Source organism: Salvelinus fontinalis, chromosome 21, assembly GCF_029448725.1.
Source record: "Salvelinus fontinalis isolate EN_2023a chromosome 21, ASM2944872v1, whole genome shotgun sequence".
Classification (NCBI taxonomy): Eukaryota; Metazoa; Chordata; class Actinopteri; order Salmoniformes; family Salmonidae; genus Salvelinus; species Salvelinus fontinalis.
The window spans coordinates 19905177-19925905 of NC_074685.1; the positions used below are offsets into that span (position 1 = coordinate 19905177).

The window sequence follows — 20729 nt, forward strand, 5'->3', positions numbered from 1 at the left end:
GAAAAAATTGAATTGTGATTTTTTTTGATCAAATATTGCAATTGCGATTTGACTTGTGATTTAGATCAAAACATATGGTTGAACAGTTGAAATAATAGAAATAGAATGATTTATATTAAAAAGCAAAAGTTAAAGCAGCATCGTTCTTATTTGGAACAATCTGTTGACTGCAATTGACTGAACAGAACAGCATGCAAACTTATAGTTGATCTAACATTGAGAGGTAACTGCAGGGTTTGAGTGATGGGACGGGGCTTGGTATGTGTGGGATGCAGCCACAAGAGGAGAAAAAAACGGAGTAAACTATAAAAACTGACGTTACACGCAGCATTTGAAAATATTGCATGCGATATGAAAATGTCAAAATATAGCATGCGATATGAATCTCTTGCGATTTGGATATTGCACATGTCAATATTGCAATTTCTATGTGAATTCAATTAATTGTACAGCCCTAGGTAAGATCACTGCCTGGATATACTGTATGTCTGTGTGCCTCTGTCAGTCCATAGCTAGAATATCCAGATCACAATCAGATCGTCTGATACATTAGCTGTGACGTTTGCACATAATGGTGTTGATATGACCTTACTTTGTCTATATATTGTATTGTAAAGTTTAGTGTTGTCTAAACGTGCTGAACGTATTCTGCATGCACTGATACACTCTAACTCACTAATGGATCCATTCTACATCCTATTTGCTTAATGTAAGTTTAGGTCTGTATGTTGTGGTCGTACTAATGCATCATGACTTTTACCACTAAGTCTTCCTGTGCCTTTTCTGTTACCTTGACGCATGCTACCATAATGTGCTGGCCCCTGGCTCAGAACATAAATCCATAAATAATAGAAAATTAGGAAATAGGATTTATGTATGGATTATGAAAACAGTCTCAGAACACATAGCAAATGTTAACCTCTTTTCCTATTAAAAAGATGTTCAGTGTATATGAGGACAAAATAATATTGTGAGTAGTCAGAAATTAGAGACAGAATGGTTTTTATTGCCATTTTAGGCCTTGTGTAAAAAGTCTATCACCATGATGTATAAGAGGGGCTCTTCTCAAAGGATAAGTTCCATGCATTTAAATTGTAACTTAAGGCCACTTGAATGGCTCCAGGGCATGTCACCAAGGCCGTGCTGTGGGACGGTTGAACGCTGGTTTGGCTAGAAGTCGTCTTGCTGTTCCGCTCCCTACACAGATTACAGACTTGTCGTGTGCCAGTCCCAGTCTACTTCACTCCCGACTGGAAGAAGTTCAGAAGGCAGTCTTCCATAGACAGGGAAATAATTGGGAAATGGATTCGGCAGCCTTCATATCTTAACATCCCATTAACGTTTGAAAAGGGATCTCTGGATATTTTAGTTCATAAATAATGCATACATTTAATGGAGCAAGAAAACAAATAACTAACAACTGCCTGACTCCTTATGGTGAAAATTAACTTATTACGCAGGCAGCTTTATCGCGCCAAACACACAATTCAGTCTGTTTTGCAAAGGCTCTACTCGCTGCCTTGGATGCACATCACAGAGCAGAATAAAATTGTGTTTATTGGAATGTTTTAGATCAGTATACCTTAAAGTCATTTCAATCGGCGGAAGTTTGCATTTTCCACTCTTCCACTCGTTTTGTTTGAAGAAACAGCAGAAAAGCTTCTGATACGTTGTTATCCCAAAGTAGGGGACAAAGTAACACACCCATTTTCTCAGATAACATAGAAGATAGAATGACATAGTGAAGTCAGCACGTTCCTAATGCGGAGGACGAGCTCCTAGCTAAAAAACTGCCCAGTCTGACCATGTTTCGCCTAATTATAAAAAAAGTGGTTTTGAGCAATGTAAGTTAAAAAAAGGACCTCAAAGTTTTTTTCGGTTGTAGAGTTGTGTTTAGTTGTTTAAGGTTCCAAATGTATGTCATTTTGTTAACCCTTCTAGGGGCGGTTTCGCAGACACAGATGAAGCATAATCCTAGACTAAATTGCACTTTTAAACTGGACTAACTGAAATGCCATTTCTCAGACATGGTTTAAAATTGTCTCAGACTTGCACTAGTCTAGATTTAAAAAATCTGATTTCCAGAAGGACGTTTAGAGTTCATCTAGATCTAAGTGAAGGCTTAAATTAAACCTGGCCTAGAGGCAGGTTTAACTTCTGATTAATGGATGTTGGCCCCAAGGTTGACCTTGGCAATGGAGGAAAATGGATTACCTGAACTAAAATCTATATGTACAAAGAAAATGCAGCTGATATAATTAGTTTTCTTGAGCCAAGGCTTTATCTGAGTCTCTTTGGGGAAGGCCCATCCCTCTGTCCCAACAAGTACTGATTCCCTTGAGGTTTTTGGGATCTGGAACGTTCCATCATGAAACAGGAGATTTGTGTAGTGCAAGTGAACTAATTGTATGCAGAATAGTCCACAATATATGTTATATATGTTATATATATATATGCTATATGTGAACTGAAAGACAATTATATCATGTTCCCTGATGCTGCTGCCCGAGCCAACTACAAGGTAGAGTTCTATGAATATGGGAACTTCTCTGGAGACATTGGCTGTATAGATGGATGTCATATTCCCATCAAGTTTCCTCTACAGCAGATGCTGAGGAGTACAGGAATCGTAAAAACTGGTTCTCAAAAAATGTAAAAAGTGTGTGCAGTTCTTCTACATTGTTGCATGTTGGAAAGGTGCAACTCATGACTCAAGGATTCCTCTTTGTATGCTCAGCTTGAAGGTGGACAACATAGTGGAATCTTACTTGGTGACAGTGGGTATGCACAGACCAACTTCTTGTTCACTCCCTATCTTCATGCAATAGGACCTGAGCAACAATGTTACAACCAAGCTCATATCTGCGAGGTATATTGGAGCACATGTTTGGTGTATGGAAGAGTCATTTCCAGTGTCTCAGAAGCACATTGCGCTTTTAACCAAGATGATGCTGCATTGTAATAATTGCAACAGCAGTGCTTCACAATGACCTCAAACAGCATGGCTGCCTAGATCCTTGCATTGAAGATGAGGATGACCCAGATGTTCCAATGGTTGAGGCAGACAATGACAGAAATGGACTAGCCTGCAGAGATGCTTTTGCTGTGCAGTACTTCTCACAACAAAGATAGCTCAAGTGATTGAAGCAAACAGTAGCCATGGATTGGAAACAAAAATATTTGAAATTCACAAATGGAAATATGGGGACCCCGAACTGGTGCTGGTTTGAGAAGACCATTGGTACTGCTGCTGCTTCCTGTTTCTCTCCTCCTCCTTCATAACCAACACAACATGAAGGATTTGCGTCTTCATATCATGCTCTTCTTTTAAATGCATTAGTTTGTGCTCATGAAATCCCATGGTCAGTTTCTCATGCATACTCAGCCTCTTTGTCCTCGGCCTGGGTTAGTGACACAATCTTCCCTTCTGGCTGCTGCAGATGTACTGGGCTGACCACCATCCTGTATTATCCCCTCTAAGCTATGGTGATCATCTGCCTCTAGAAAATGATTGCATTGCTGCATTAGAGAACATTATTTCTTCAAGAGTTGAGTTCATTACATAATTCTTATTATGGGAGTGCAAGAGACAACTGACAACATTACATGTTCCCTGGAGTACGGGGATTGCACATGTTGAATGAATGTGTCCTACCAAATGAGGATTGGAAGAGTACCCCATCTGAACTGTCCAAATTGTCATCATCGAGGATACCTTCCAGAGGTTGCTGGCTCAATATTTCCCCCAGCTCAGCTCATCTCTCTCTGGGCCTCCTGGGTGTCCATCACCAGTCTTGAAACGCTCCCTATGAGCAGTGGTGGAAAAAGTACCCAACTGTCATACTTAAGTAAAAGTAAAGATACCTTAATAGAAAATGACTCAAGTAAAAGTGAAAGTCACACAGTAAAATACTACTTGAGTAAAAGTCTAAAAGTATTTGGTTTTAAATATACTTAAGTATCAAAGTAAGTGTAATTGCTAAAATATACTTAAGTATCAAAAGTAAAAGTACAATAATTTAAAATTCCTTATCAGGTATTCCCAAACAGGGGTACGTACAATGCAGTCGGGGTAAGCCAAATAAAAATGTGATTCACATTTAAAAAATATATATATTCAAAAAAATGTTACTTAAAAAAAAAGAATGTTCTTCACATTTTCTAACTGTCCATTTAGTAAGGCCCGCATCCATAGAGACACACATCAGCTCTACTGGTAGTACTGCTGCTTATTATTATTATTTTTTAATTGAACCCTCCAAGATCCCCCCGCAGTTCCCCAATAGCTGTCCCTCAACCATTCGAGACCCCTCCCACAGTCCCCCCCCCCCCCGGAAAAAAAATAAAAATAAAATTAATTCCATTCCCCACCCCAAGAACCCCCCAATGCACCAACATCCAAGAGAATAAAGGAAAAGACAGAAGAAAACAGCACAACAATGCAATTTAAAAAAACTAAATAATACATTTAAAATAAAGGACATCAAGGACAACTGTACAAAAGTACAACAGTACAACAGTACAAAAAAAAGTATGAATGTATGTACTTGTAAGTCGCTCTGGATAAGAGCGTCTGCTAAATGACTTAAATGTAAATGTAACTGAAATCATAATAGCAATGCCTACTTTATATGTTTGTGTGGATGTCTGGCACTACTACATGTATGTGTGTGCTCTTGTATGTGTTTATTTTAATGAGAGTGTGTGTATATGCATGTGTACAAACACCTGCACGGCATCAGCCTCAAGCAAACCGGCATTAGTTGTAAAAACACTGCCACTTAGTGTCATTCAAATGTACTTTTATTATGTTTTATTTAGACTTTTTTTCTTCTTTATCTTTTGACCATCATTCTCTCACACACAGCAACTCCACTACCACTTGTCTCCAATTCCACATACCAACCCTCAGCTTCCCTCAGCCCATCCCATCTATCTCTGTTGGCCACCCACTTCGTGTTTCTACGCAACACATATCTTTCAACTATGCTATGATGTTTAACGTACAATTTCGATCTATCTAATCGAATAGAATCTACAGATTGCGTGTTGAAGATAAATAATTTTCCTAAGAGATTAGTATATTAGTAATTGACTGACCCGGTTTCTGACCCGGTTTCTCCAGATCTCCTAACAGTACTATTTCTTGGGTCAATTTTAGATCAATGCTATGCATTTTCAGCCATTCCTGAACCTAAGACCAGAAACAGGCTACTTGAGGGCAATACCAAAATAAATGGTCTATTGATTCTGTATCCTCACAACAAAATCTGCAGAGCTTCGATGATTTTATGCCTCAAATATTCACCATTTTGTTGGTGGCAAGATTTCTATATAATAATTTTAGCTGAAAGCACGGAGTCTTGAATCTTGCGTTGTTTTAAATATCAACTCATACACCCTGTACCATGGAATCGGTACATCAAAAATTTCTTCACAACTATTTTGCAATCTGTATGGCACAGTTGTCAACATCCTCCATGCTATTTTTATTCCTCCACCAGTTTTGATCCTTTATATTGGGCAGACAGACCAGTTCCCTACCTCCTCCCACTGCCACCCGCCTCCTCCATTTTTGGGACAATGCTGTAATCAATTAGTTGTACTCTTGGATTAAGCAGACCTTCCCATACAATTATGATAACTTCATAAAGGACATAACTCTACCATTACAATTTACAATATAATTTAAGAACAAAATACCCTTTTCAAACATCTTTCCCATAAATGCAAGTATTTTATCAACCAGCACATTTGAGTTCAGCCATAATATTTGTTGTTATATTTGTTCTGTCTTTTCAGGGGGATGAAATTGAAATTGTAGCCCGCTCTGCATTGCTTGTTTGAAAAAGACAGATACTTTGAAAAAAGTATAATTTTCAATTAATCGAAAATGAGACATGGCAATCTGCACAAAGGCAAAAAGGCCATTTTTAAACAATGGATGAGCTTTTCTTATTAATCTACTTGAGAACCATTTAGGGTTCAAATAAAACTTTTGAATGAGTGAAGCTTTTAGAGAGAGTGTAACGCTTGTTCTCCTCCTCTTCGTCCGAAGAGGAGGAGTAGGGATCAGACCAAAATGCAGCGGGTTTTGAGAACATAATGAATTTATTAAACCACGAAGACGAACACGAAACAGCACTTGGAAATAATTACAAAATAACAAAACGAACGAAGACAGACCTGAAATAGAGAACTTACATATAACACGAAGAACGCACGAACAGGTATAGACTACAAACAAAACGCTACAGTCCCGTGTGGTACGAACATACAATACAGACACGGAAGACAACCACCCACAAACAAACAGTGTGAACACCCTACCTTTATATGGTTCCCAATTTGAGGAAACGTCAAACACCTGTCTCTGATTGAGAACCATATAAGGCTAATTACCAATGGCCTAAACATAGAATCACAAAACATAGAATGCCCACCCCAACTCACGCCCTGACCAACTAAACACATACAAAAATAACAGACAACAGGTCAGGAACGTGACAGAACACCCCACTCAAGGTCCGAACTTCGGGCGCACCCCTAAAACTCAAGGGGAGGGTCTGGGTGGGCATCTGTCCGCGGTGCGGCTCCGGCGCAGGACGAGGACACCACTCCACCATTGTCTTTGTCCCCCTCCTTAGCGTCCTCCGAGTGGCGATCCTCGCCCCCAACCCTGGTCTAGGAACCTTCACACCGGTCCCCCTTAGATAACTCAGGACATAGAGGTAGCTCAGGACAGAGAGGTAGCTCAGGACAGAGAGGTAGCTCAGGACAGAGGGGCAGCTCAGGCGCCGTTGGGCAGACGGGCAGTTCAGGCGCCGTTGGGCAGACGGGCAGTTCAGGCGCCGTTGGGCAGACGACAGACTCTGGCCGGCTGAGACGCACTGTAGGCCTGGTGCGTGGTGCCGGAACTGGAGGCACCGGGCTAAGGACACGCACCTTCAGGCTAGTGCGGGGAACAACAACAGGGCAAACTGGACTCTCAAGGCGTACTATAGGCCTGGTGCCTGATGCCGGCACTGGTGGTACCGGACTGAGGGCACGCACATCATGGTGAGTATGGGGAGATGGAACAGTGCGTACAGGGCTCTGGAGACGCACATGAGGCTTGGTGCGTGGTGCCAGCACTGGTGGTACTAGGCTGGAGACACGCACCACAGGGAGAGTGCATGGAGGGGAACCAGGGCTCTGAAGACGCACAGGAGGCTTGGTGCGTGGTGCCAGCACTGGTGGTATTGGGCTGGGAACACGTATCTCAGGGCTAGTGCGGGGAGCAGTAACAGGACGCACAGGACTCTGGAGACGCACAGGAGGCTTGGTGCGTGGTGTAGGCACTGTCTTAACCAGACGGCTAGCACGCACCTCAGGACGAGTATGGAGAGCTGTTCCCAGTGACATTACCTCACCAATACGTTCATTCGGCGGATGCCGTGCCTCATGCACCAAACCAGTACATCCCTCATATCTTTCTCCTTCAATTTCTCCATTAACTCCTTTACTGTCTCTGCGTCACTCACCTCCAAATCGGCCCTCACCGGCTCCTTATGTAAAGCAGGAGGAATTGGCTCAAGTCTCTTGACTGACCCAACTATATTCACCGAGAGCCCCCCCCAATAAATGTTTGGGTTCGACTTGCGGGCTTCCAGCCTTGTTTCCGTGCTGCCTCCTCATATCGCCGCCTCTCCGCTTTCGCTGCCTCCAGCTCCGCTTTGGGGCGGCGACACTCCTCTGGTTCTGCCCAGGGTCCTTCTCCGTCTAGGATTTCCTCCCATGTCCATTCCTCCTTGTACACCTGCTGCTGTCCGTTAACCCGCTGCTTGATCCTTCGTTGGTGGGTGGTTCTGTAACGCTTGTTCTCCTCCTCTTCGTCCAGAGCCCTGCAAAATGACCTCCAGCAGGCCACAAATGTGCATGTGTCAGCATATGGTCTCACAAGGGGTCTGAGGATCTCATCTCGATACCTAATGGCAGTCAGGCTACCTCTGGCGAGCACATGGAGGGCTGTGCGGCCCCACAAAGAAATGCCACCCCACACCATGACTGACCCATCGCCAAACCGGTCAAGCTGGAGGATGTTGCAGGCAGCAGAACGTTCTCCATGGCGTTTCCAGACTCTGTCACGTTTGTCACATGTGCTCATGTGCTCAGTGTGAACCTGCTTTCATCTGTGAAGAGCACAGGGCGCCAGTGGCGAATCTTGGTGTTCTCTGGCAAATGCCAAACGTCCTGCACGGTATTGGGCTGTAAGCACAACCCCCACCTGTGGACGTCGGGCCCTCATACCACCCTCATGGAGTCTGTTTCTGACCGTTTGAGCTGACACATGCACATTTGTGGCCTGCTGGAGGTCATTTTGCAGGGCGCTGGCAGTGCAGACTCCTTGCACAAAGGCGGAGGTAGCGGTCCTGCTGCTGGGTTGTTGCCCTCCTACGGCCTCCTCCACGTCTCCTGATGTACTGGCCTGTCTCCTGGTAGCGCCTGCATGCTCTGGACACTACGCTGACAGACACAGCAAACCTTTTTGCCACAGTTCGCATTGATGTGCCATCCTGGATGAACTGCACTACCTGAGCCACTTGTGTGGGTTGTAGACTCCGTCTCATGCTACCACTAGAGTGAGAGCACCGCCAGCATTCAAAAGTGACCAAAACATCAGCCAGGAAGCATAGGAACTGAGAAGTGGTCTGTGGTCACCACCTGCAGAATCACTCCTGTTTTGGGGGGTGTCTTGCTAATTGCCTATAATTTCCACATTTTGTCTATTCCATTTGCACAACAGCATGTGAAATTTATTGTCAATCAGTGTTGCTTCCTAAGTGGACAGTTTGATTTCACATAAGTGTGATTGACTTGGAGTTACATTGTGTTGTTTAAGTGTTCCCTTTATTTTTTTGAGCAGTGTATTTCAAAATCTAAATGCATTGTATTTGAGTTGAGTTGAGTTGATTTTTACAGCGACAGTGCACATTAATCAACGTTTCAGTAAAAGTGACGGTTTTAGCCAGCCGGCTAATTTTCAACCGCAATTCCTGGGCAGGTTATTAAAAACAATTACAATATAGACAGTCATTGAGCAGTGAGCACACACAGAGCAACATAGGACAAGCAAGACATAGCATACAGACAGAGCAACATTAGACAAGCGAGACGTAGCATACAGACAGAGCAACATAGAACAAAAAGCAGCAGGACAAAATTCATAAAAGCAACAAAGTGTTTCCACACCTCACAAGCTACAGATAACAGACAACATGGAAAGCGGCAATACACAGCTAAGGATTATGTTCACAAATCTGATTGACCTTTAGCCATGTCTTCATGCATTTTGTGAAAGTGTGGTATGTGATATAAGATATGTGGTGCAATTATGTTTGTCTGATGGCAGTGTATTCCAGACATGGGAAGCTCTCACAGAGAAAGCAGATTTACTAAAAGTGCTTTTCCTTAAGGGAACTGTACAGTCACCTCTCATGGCGGACCTTGTGGATCTGCTGTCATATGTTTGGGTTTTCGGTTTAACAAAAATACTGAGTGGAGGGGGAGCCAGGCCATTTAGGATCTTGAATACAAGACATGCGTCGGTGTATTGCACAAGATTTTCCCAACTCAGGAGCTCATGCTTTCTGAGGATATAACAGTGATGATGGCTATTGGGCTTCCTATCAAGCACTTTGAGACCCTGTTTGTAGACTGAATAGGCTGAATAGGTTTTAATGTTGTACAGCAAGCTTGGGCCCAACTAGTCAAGCAGTATGTTAAGTGGGGGAGTATCATAGATTTGAAGTACAGTTTTGCTACCTCTGTAGTCAAACAATTTCGTATAAATCGGAAATTAGCTTGGTTGAATTTGGTTATTTGAATGACCTTTTTCACATGCTTTTTAAAGGAGAGGTTGGACTCAAGTATGATGCCAAGGTACTTAAAATCAGATACCACCTGGAGCTTCTCCCCTGACACATAGACATCTGGCTCAGTAGCATCTGTTGCCCTCTTTGTGAAGAACATGCAAACAGTTTTTTTCACATTGCGATGCAAACACGAGCCACTGAGCCACTTTGTAACCTGGACCATTACAGTAGTGAGTTCTTGTGCAGCTTGTTGTTTGCTCTTTGCATGCACATATATCACTGAATCATCTGCATACATTTGAACTTCAGACCCAGTACAGACAGAAGGCAGATCATTAATGTACAGGCGGAACAGGAGGGGCCCCAGTATTGACCCTTGGGGCACGCCCACATCATAGCTAAGAGTGGGCAACAGCTCATTGCTCACTTTGACACTGAGTTCTGCCTTCAAGGTATGATTTCATCCATCTCAAGGCATCGGGGGGAAAGTTGAACTTGGACAATTTTGTGATGAGAATTTCATGGTTAACAGTATCAAAAGCCTTCCTTAGGTCCAGAAACACAGCCCCATCAACGCCCACTTTGTCGATCTTGGACTTCACATTTTCCAGAAGAAAGCAGTTGGCCGTTTCTGTGTAGTGTTTCACTCAGAAGCTAAACTGCATGGAGTGTAATGTGAAGGGGCTGTTGTTGAGGTGGGCAATCAGTTGTTCTGCTACACACTTTTCAACAACCTTCGGCACCACAGGTAGTATACTAATGGGCCTGTAGTTACTCACGTCAGCAGGGTCGCCCGATTTAAGGATGGCCTTTAATGTGTTATCCTGTTATTTGGGACAACTCATTCACTAAACCCTAAACCTCAATTAAATCTTGTAATGAATAATGTGGAAATTGAGCTAGTTGAGGTTACTAAACTGCTTTGAGTAACCCTGGATTGTAAACTGTCATGGTCAACACATGTTGATACAACGGTAGCTAAGATGGGGAGAAGTCTGTCCATAATAAAGCGCTGCTCTGCCTTCTTAAAACTTCTTATGGCTGCATCCCGCTACCGGGATCGATATGACAACAGCCAGTGAAAGTGCAGGGCGCCAAATTCAAACAACAGAAATCTCATAATTGAAATTCCTCAAACATACATGTGTCTTATATCATTTTAAAGGTAATCTTGTTGTAAATCCCACCAAAGTGTCCAATTTCAAATATGCTTTTCAGCGAAAGCACTACAAACGATTATGTTAGGTCACCACCAAACCACAATAAGCACAGCCATTTTTCCAGCGAAAGATAGTAGTCAGAAAAAGCAGAAATAGAGATAAAATTATTCACTAACCTTTGATTATCTTCATCAGATGACACTCATAGGACTTCATGTTACACAATACATGCATGTTTTGTTTGATAAAGTTCATATTTATAACAAAAAATGTGAGTTTACATTTGCGCGTTACATTCACTAGTTCCAAAAACATCAAGTGATTTTGCATAGCCACATCGTTTCAACAGATATACTCATCATAAATGTAGATGATAATACAAGTTATACACATGGAATAATAGATATACCTCTCCGTAATGCAACCGCTGTGTCAGATTTCGAAAAAACTTTACGGAAAAAGGAAATCATGCAATAATCTGAGACTGAGCTCAGAACAATAGCCAAATTAGGCGCCATGTTGGGGTCAACAGAAACCAGAAATTACATGATAAATGTTTCCTTACCTTTGATGAACTTCATCAGAATGCAGTCCTAGGAATCCCAGGTCCACAATAAATGCTTGATTTGTTCGATAATGTCTGTTGTTTATGTCCAATTAGCTACTTCTGTAAGCGCTTTTGGTAAACAATTCCAAAGTCACAAAGCGCGTCCACTATAACGTGACGAAATGTCCAAAAGTTCCGTAACAGTCAGTAGATACATGTCAAACGATGTACTGAATCAATCTTTAGAATGTTGTTAACATACATCTTGAATAACGATCCAACCGGAGAATTAGATTGACTTCAGAAAAGCGGTGGAACGGAGGTCCTCCTCATGTGAACGCGCATGTGAAAGCGCATGTGAAAGCATGGTCAGCTCGTGGCAGACCTGACTAATTCCTGTCTCCTTCGGCCCCCCTTCACATTAGTCATCAGACAAAGTTCTATTGACTGTTGACATCTAGTGGAAGCCGTAGGAAGTGGAAACTCATCCATATCTCGCTGTAATTTCATTGAGAGCTTGGTTGCAAAAATTCAAACAGGAGGTGGAACTTCTCAGGTTTTTGCCTCCCATATGAGTTCTGTTATACTCACAGACATAATTCAAACAGTTTTAGAAACTTCAGAGTGTTTTCTATCCAAATGAATAATAATATGCATATATTAGCAAATGGGACTGAGGAGCAGGCAGTTTACTATGGGCACCTCTGTGCACCTTTCATCCAAGCTACTCAATACTGCCCCTGCAGCCATAAGAAGTTAACTTCTTGTCAATATGGGGGCGCTGTTTCACCATTGGGAAAATAGTGCCCAAATTAAATTGCCTCGTACTCAATTCTTGCTCGTACAATATGCATATTATTATTACTATTGGATAGAAAACACTCTCTAGTTTCTAAAACCGTTTGAATTATTTCTCTGAGTGAAACAGAACTCTTTCTGCAGCACATTTCCTGTCAGGGAGTGAGATTTCAGAAATCGAGGTCCCTGTTCTAAGGTCAGTTTATAAGTCCCCATGTAAGCCATCGGGCTACATGCACTGCATACGCCTTCCTCTAGATGTCAGTAAGCGGTGAGAATTTGAATGGAGTCGATTGCGCAATCTGTGACCTTATATTAGACCGTGGAACAGGAAGTACCGTCCTTTTTAACGGTGCGCCCGGACCAAGAAGACATCACAATGACGTCCTGCAAATGCTTTCGTTTTAGTAGTTCTATATCTCCGGTCATGTTTTTATTCGTTATATGTGTTAAAGACATCATAAGGTAGTTAATTTAAACCGACTTATAGCAGTTTATAGCAGTTTATTGCGATTTTCCTGGATTTCTTTGTGACGCGCTTCCACTAGTTGGGCACCTCTCCAGTGGGTGGCTAACGTTTAGCGGCTAATTCGACAGGACAAGAGGACATCTTTCAGCCAAAAGACGATTGTTTTGAAGAAAGGACACCTTGCCCAAGATTCTGATGGAAGCTCAGCTAATAGTAAGCAGTCTTTATGCTGTTAATTCATTGTTCTGTTGAAAAAAGTAAAATGCATGAGACGCGATTTCTTGCAGTGTAGCATTGTGTTATCGCTGCCTGTATTGCGCAGTAAGGTTAATTTTAAAAATGTAATTCAGCGATTGCATTAAGAACTAATTTGTCTTTCAATTGCTGTCCAACCTGTATTTTTTTAGTCAAGTTTATGAATAGTTTTCGATAAGAATAGGTGGCTTTCCAAGATGGCGCCGGACAGATTGCTTGAGCTTTTGGCTACTTTTCTCATTGTATAAGCACAATTTGTGCCGCTAAATATGCACATTTTCGAACAAACTCTATATGCATTGTGTAATATGATGTTACAGGACTGTCATCTGAAGAATTCTGAGAAGGTTAGTGAAAAAATGTATATATTTTGGTGGTTTACACATTATCGCTCTTTTTGCCTTGAATCAATGCTGGGGTGATGTTTGCACATGTGGTAAACTAATATAACTCTATATTGTGTTTTCGCTGTAAGACACTTAGAGAATCTGAAATATTGTCTGGATTCACACGATCTGTGTCTTTCATCTGCTGTACTCTGTGTATTTTTAAGAAATGTTTTATGATGAGTAATTAGCTAATACACGATGGTCTCTGTAGTTATTCTAGTCGTTTTAGTGAGAGTTGTGATGGGGGCTGCAATGGTAAACTATGATTTATACCTGAAATATGCACATTTTTCTAACAAAACCTATGCTATACAATAAATATGTTATCAGACTGTCATCTGATGAGGTTGTTTCTTGGTTAGTGGCTATTTATATCTTTATTTGGTCGAATTTGTGATAGCTGCTGATGGAGTAAAAAATGGTGGAGTATGGAAGTGGTGTCTTTTGCTAACGTGGTTAGCTAATAGATTTACATATTTTGTCTTCCCTGTAAAACATTTTAAAAATCAGAAATGATGGCTTTATTCACAAGATGTGTATCTTTCATTTGGTGTCTTGGACTTGTGATTTCATGAACATTTTATTATATGATATCCCTGTGGCTTTAGGCTAGGCTATGCTAATCAGCTTTTGTGATGGGGGGGCTCCCGGATCCGGGTTTGGTAAGCGTTAGAGTTGAGCAGCACTATCAAGGCAGGTCCTACAGGCCCTAGTTTTGTCGCACCTGGATTAAATCAAATCAAATGTTATTGTTCACATACACATATTTAGTAGATGTTATTGCGAGAGTAGCAATATGCTTGTGTTCCTAGCTCCAACAGTGCAGTAGTGTCTAACAATTCACAACAATACACACAAATCCAAAAGTAAAAGAATGGAATTAAGAAATATATACATATTAGGATCAGCAATATCGGATGGGCATTGACCAAAATACAGAAGAATACAGTATATACATACATATGAAATGAGTAAAACAGTATGTAAACATTTTTAAAGTGCTTTGTGTTTCATTATTAAAGTAACCCGGGATTCCATGTCTTTGTACATAGGGCAACAGCCTCTAAGGTGCAGGGTTGAGTAACTGGGTGGTAGCCGACTAATGATGGCTATTTAACAGTCTGATGGCCTTGAGATAGAAGCTGTTTTTCAGTCTCTCGGTCACAACTTTGTTGCTCTGGGTGAACAGGCCGTGGCTCGGGTGGTTGATGTCCTTGATGATCTTTTTGGCCTTCCTGTGACATCAGGCAGTGTGCCCCCAGTGATGCATTGGGCAGACAGCACCACCCTCTGGTGAGCCCAGCGGTTGTGGGCGGTGCAGTTGCCATACCAGGCGGTGATACAGCCCGACAGGATGCTCTCAATTGTGCATCGGTAAAAGTTTGTGAGGGTCTTAGGGACCAGGCCAAATTTCTTCAGCCTCCTAAGGTTGAAGAGGCTCTGTTGCGCCTTCTTCACCACAATGTCTGTGTGGGTGGACCGTTTCAGATTGTCAGTGATGAGGAACTTGAAGCTTTTCACCTTCTCCACTGCGGTCGCGTCGGTGTGGATAGGGGCGTGCTCCCTCTGCTGTCTCCTGAAGTCCATGATCCGCTCATTCATTTTGTTAACATTGAGGGAGAGGATATTTTCCTGGCACCGCCCCGCCAGGGCCCTCACCTCCTCTCTGTAAACGGTCTCGTCATTGTTGGTAATCAGGTGTAATACTGTTGTGTCGTCTGCAAACTTGATGATTGAGTTGAAGGCGTGCGTGGCCACGCAGTCATGGGTGAACAGGGAATACACACCCTTGTGGATGTGGCTAGGGATCGCATCTGGGCCAGCAGCCCTGTGAGGGTTAACACGCTTAAATGTCTTACTCACATCGGCCACGGAGAACGAGAGCCCACAGTCCGTGGGAGCGGGCCGCGTCGGTGGCACTTTGTTACCCTAAAATCGGACAAAAAAAGTGTTTCGCTTGTCCGGGAGCAAGGCGTCTGTGTTCGCGACTGGGCTGGTTTTCTCTTTGCAATCTGTGATTGTCTGTAGACCCTTCCACATACGCCTTGTGCCTGAGCCATTGAATTGTGACTCCACCTTGTCTCTGTACTGAAGTTTTGCCTGTTTGATTGCCTTACGGAGGAAATAACTACACTTTTTGTATTCGACCATATTCCCAGTCACCTTGCCGTGGTTAAATGTGGTAGTTTACGCTTTCAGTTTTGTGCAAATACTGCCATCTATCCACGGTTTTTGGTTTGGATAGGTTTTAATAGTCACAGTGGGAACAACATCCCCTATGCACTTTGTGACGGTGTATACCTCAATGATATTCTCAGAGGCAACCCAGAACATTTCCCAGTCCGCGTGATAATAACAATCTTGATGCATGGATTTCAATTGGTCAGACCAGTGTTGAACAGAAATTAGCACAGGTACTTCTTGTTTGTTTGAGTTTCTGCCTATAGGAAGGGAGAAGCAGAATGTAGTCGTGTTCTGAGTTGCCAAAGGGAGGGCGAGGGAGGGCTTTGTAGCCATCCTGGAAGGGAGAGTAATAATGGTGGAGAGTTTTTGAAGTGCAAGTACCCTCAAAGTACCCTACAGGCAATGTGTTGACAGAACTTCGGTAGCGTTTTTCTCAAATTTGCTTTTCTTAATTCTTCAGGCTAGGGTCCTTTTTTCTCAATTTCCTAACTTACGCGCCCAAAGTAAACTGCCTGTTACTCAGGCCCTGAAGCCAGGATATGCATTGAATTGGTACCATAGTATAGAAGACACTTTGACATTTGTAGAAATGTCAAAATAATGTATGAGACTATAACACAATAGATATGGTACGAGAAAATCCAAAGAAAAACCAACCATAATTTATTTTTTTGAGAGTCCATGCTCTTACAATGGAAAGTATAGGGGCATATCCAAATCCAGCTTGCAGATTGCAATTCCTATGGCTTCCACTAGATGTCAACAGTCTTTTTTCAAGGTTTCAGGCTTGTTTACTCCAAAACGAGGAAGAAAAATGAGTTTTAGTACTGGGATACAGACTTGGAAATGAGTGTATGCACGCGCGACGAAGAGGATGCACACCTGCTAATATTGCTTTCCTATTGAACATACTTCTTTCCGTATGAAATATTATAATTTAATTACGTTTTAGGGTATCTGAGGCTTACATAGAAGCGTATTTTCACTTGTTTTATATTCTTTGGGATAGGGGGCAGTATTTTCACTTTTGGATGAATAGCGTGCCCAGAGTGAACTGCCTCCTACTCAGTCCCAGATGCTAATATATGCATATTATTATTAGAATCGGAGAGATAACACTCTGACGTTTCTAAAACTGTTTGAATGATGTCTGTGAGTATGACAGAACTCATATGGCAGGCAAAAACCTGAGAAAAAAATCCAAACAGGAAGTGGGAAATCTGAGGTTTGTAGTTTTTGAACTCAGCCCCTATCGAATTCGCAGTGGGATATGGGTTGTGTTGCACTTCCTAAGGCTTCCACTAGATGTCAACCGTCTTTAGAACATTGTTTCAGGCTTTTCATGTGAAGGGGGGCCGGGTGGGAGCTGTTTGACTAAGGGGTCTGCCAGCAGCCTCGTTCTCAGTCACGCGCATTTCACATGAGAGGTATCTCTCGTTCCATTGCTTTTCTACAGACAATGGAATTCTCCGGTTGGAACATTATTGAACATTTAAGATAAAAACATCCTAAAGATTGATTCTATACTTAGTTTGACAAGGTTCTTCGACCTGTAATACACTGCTCAAAAAAATAAAGGGAACACTTAAACAACACAATGTAACTCCAAGTCAATCACACTTATGTGAAATCAAACTGTCCACTTAGGAAGCAACACTGATTGACAATAAATTTCACATGCTGTTGTGCAAATGGAATAGACAAAAGGTGGAAATTATAGGCAATTAGTAAGACACCCCCAAAAAGGGAATGGTTCTGCAGGTGGTGACCACACACCACTTCTCAGTTCCTATGCTTCCTGGCTGATGTTTTGGTCACTTTTGAATGCTGGCGGTGCTTTCACTCTAGTGGTAGCATGAGACGGAGTCTACAACCCACACAAGTGGCTCAGGTAGTGCAGCTCATCCAGGATGGCACATCAATGCGAGCTGTGGCAAAAAGGTTTGTTGTGTCTGTCAGTGTAATGTCCAGAGCATGGAGGCGCTACCAGGAGACAGGCCAGTACATCAGGAGACGTGGAGGAGGCCGTAGGAGGGCAACAACCCAGCAGCAGGACCGCTACCTCCGCCTTTGTGCAAGGAGGTGCACTGCCAGAGCCCTGCAAAATGACCTCCAGCAGTTAGAAAAGTAGCCAAGCTGCCAACAAAATGTCGGGAGAAATCTTGGGAGAGGCACCTATTCTAAACGATAACTAATCATAAACTTGACTAAACAATACAGGTTGGACAGCAAATGAAAGATACATTAGTTCTTAATGCAATCGCTGTGTTACATTTTTAAAATTAACGTTACTACAACATACAGCGTCCGTTAAAGCGAGACCGCACTGAAATTATTAATGGCGGATTATGCATTTTAAATTTTTTCAACAGAACAACGAATTAACAGCATAAATAGTTCTTACTTTTTGATGTGCTTCCATCAGAATCTTGGGAAAGGTGTCCTTTGTCCAAAAGAATTGTTGCTCGGTTGTAGAATGTAGTCTTCAACGTTGCAATTAGCAGTAAACATTAGCCATGTGGGCCAGACATACCCAACCCCCTAGAACGTAACACAAATAAATACCCGAAAATCGCAATATACTGACATAAACTGATATAACTCGGTTTAAAATAACAACATTATGATGTCTTTTACGCCTATATCGTATAAAAACAGAGCCGGATATATCTAAGAGCTATAACTGGAGCTTTCTAGTACGACATGCCAAGGTCCTTCCTGCGTCAGAGCGAAGAGAAGAAAGACCGGACCCTTCGTTCCCAAGCCATTTATAACCTCTCAGATCTGCCTAGAGACTCCATTTCAAATCTCACTATTCGCTGACATCCAGGGGAAGGCGTATGCAGTGCATCTCAACCAAAAGAAGACAGGCAAATTAATAAACTGACCTGGGAACAGCTTGCAGAATTCTGCATTCTCACATCCACATAGGAAAAAGGCTCCAACTCGAGTTCTGTTTTACTCACAGATAAACCACGATTTGTGCCGCTAAATATGCACATTTTCGAACAAACTCTATATGTATTGTGTAATATGATGTTATAGGACTGTCATCTGAAGAATTCTGAGCAGGTCAGTGAAAAAATTCATATCTTTTGGTGGTTTATACGTTATCGCTTTTTTTGGCTTGAATCAATGCTGTTGTGTGGTTTGCTATTGTAGTAAGCTAATATAATGCTATATTGTGTTTTCGCTGTAAAACACTTAGAAAATCTGAAATATTGGCTGGATTCACAAGATCTTTGTCTTTCATTTGCTGTACGCTGTGTATTTTTCAGAAATGTTTTATGATGAGTATTTAGGTAATACACGATGGTCTCTGTAGTTATTCTAGTTACTTTGGTGAGAGTTGTGATGGTGGCTGCAATGGTACTATGATTTATACCTGAAATATGCACATTTTTCTAACAAAACATATGCTATACAATAAATATCTTATCAGACTGTCATCTGATGAAGTTGTTTCTTGGTTAGTGGCTATTTATATCTTTATTTGGTCGAATTTGTGATAGCTACCTATGCAGGTAAAAAATGGTGGAGTAAAAAAAGTTGTGTCTTTTGCTAACGTGGTTAGCTAATAGATTTACATATTGTGTCTTCCCTGTAAAACATTTTAAAAATCAGAAAGGATGGCTGGATTCACAAGATGTGTATCTTTCATCTGGTGTCTTGGACTTGTGATTTAATGATATTTAGATGCTAGTATTTACTTGTGACGCTATGCTAGGCTATGCTAGTCAGCTTTTTTACTGATGGGGGTGCTCCCGAATCCGGGATTGTGTGGAAGTAGAGGTTAACCTCACTAGGGGAAGTGGGTAGCGTCCCACCTGGCCAACATCCAGTGAAATTGCAGAGCGCCAAATTAAAAAACAGAAATACTCATATGAATTCATAAAACATACAGGTGTTATACATCGGTTTGAAGATGAACTTCTTGTTAACCTTTTACGGGGGTAGCCCGACACCGGTAAACTTATGACAACATCCAACTCAAAGTGCAGGGCGCGAAATTCAAAATCTATTTTTTTATATTTAACTTTCACACATTAACAAGTCCAAGACACCAGATGAAAGGTGCACATCTTGTGAATCAAGCCAACATGTCCGATTTTTAAAATGTTTTACAGGGAAGACAAAATATGTAAATCTATTAGCTAACCACGTTAGCAAAAGACACAACTTTTCTAACTCCATCAGTTTCTTACTCCATCAGGTGCTATCACAAATTCGACCAAATAAAGATATAAATAGCCACTAACCAAGAAACAAATTCATCAGATGACAGTCTGATAACATATTTATTGTATAGCATATGTTTTGTTCGAAAAATTTGCATATTTTATGTATAAACCGTAGTTTACATTTCAGCTACAATCCAAAATTACACCGAAAGCAGCCATAATATTTACAGACACCAACGTCAAATAGCTAATTACTCATCATAAAACATTTCTGAAAAATACATAGTCTGCAGCAATTGAAAGACAGGCATCTTGTGATTCCAAATAATATTTCCGATTTATTAAATGTTTTACAGCGAAAACAAAATGTATCGCTATATTAGCGTAGCTACAATAGACAGAAATAATTGGGCGCCCACGGCCAGTTCACATGCACGACAGATATATGAAATAACATCATAAAATGGGTCTTACTTTTGCTGATCTTTCATCAGAATGTTGAAGAACGTGTCCTCTGTCCAGATGAGTCGTTGTTTCGATTCAGAATGGCAAATTTCCCTCTCTTCAATTAGCATTGGCACTAGCCGAGTGGCATAGATTTCTCCAACGTAAACACAGTCAGAGGACGGAACACGGCAAAACTCCAGAATAAAGTTTCAATAATCTGATTAAACTATATTGAAAAAACATACATTACGATGATATGGTCACATGTATCAAAAAAAAATTCGAGCCGGAGACGTTAGCCGTTCGTTACCAAGGCAAAACAGAAGTCAATCCCACTTCCTTCAGAGTACCGGAAGTGGACGGTCACGTCAAAGAAATAGTTTTTTTTCCACCACAGAGTAAGATGAGCACAAAAATTTATTCTCTGACATCCTCTTTACACCAA

General features: G+C 41.7%; 1 protein-coding gene across 1 annotated transcript in view; it reads left to right on the forward strand.

Moving 5' to 3' along the window:
- Positions 1-20729, forward strand: part of LOC129818385 (transmembrane protein 132D-like) — a 71500-nt gene that overhangs the window by 9086 nt on the left and 41685 nt on the right. The gene's annotated exons all lie outside the window — the stretch shown is intronic.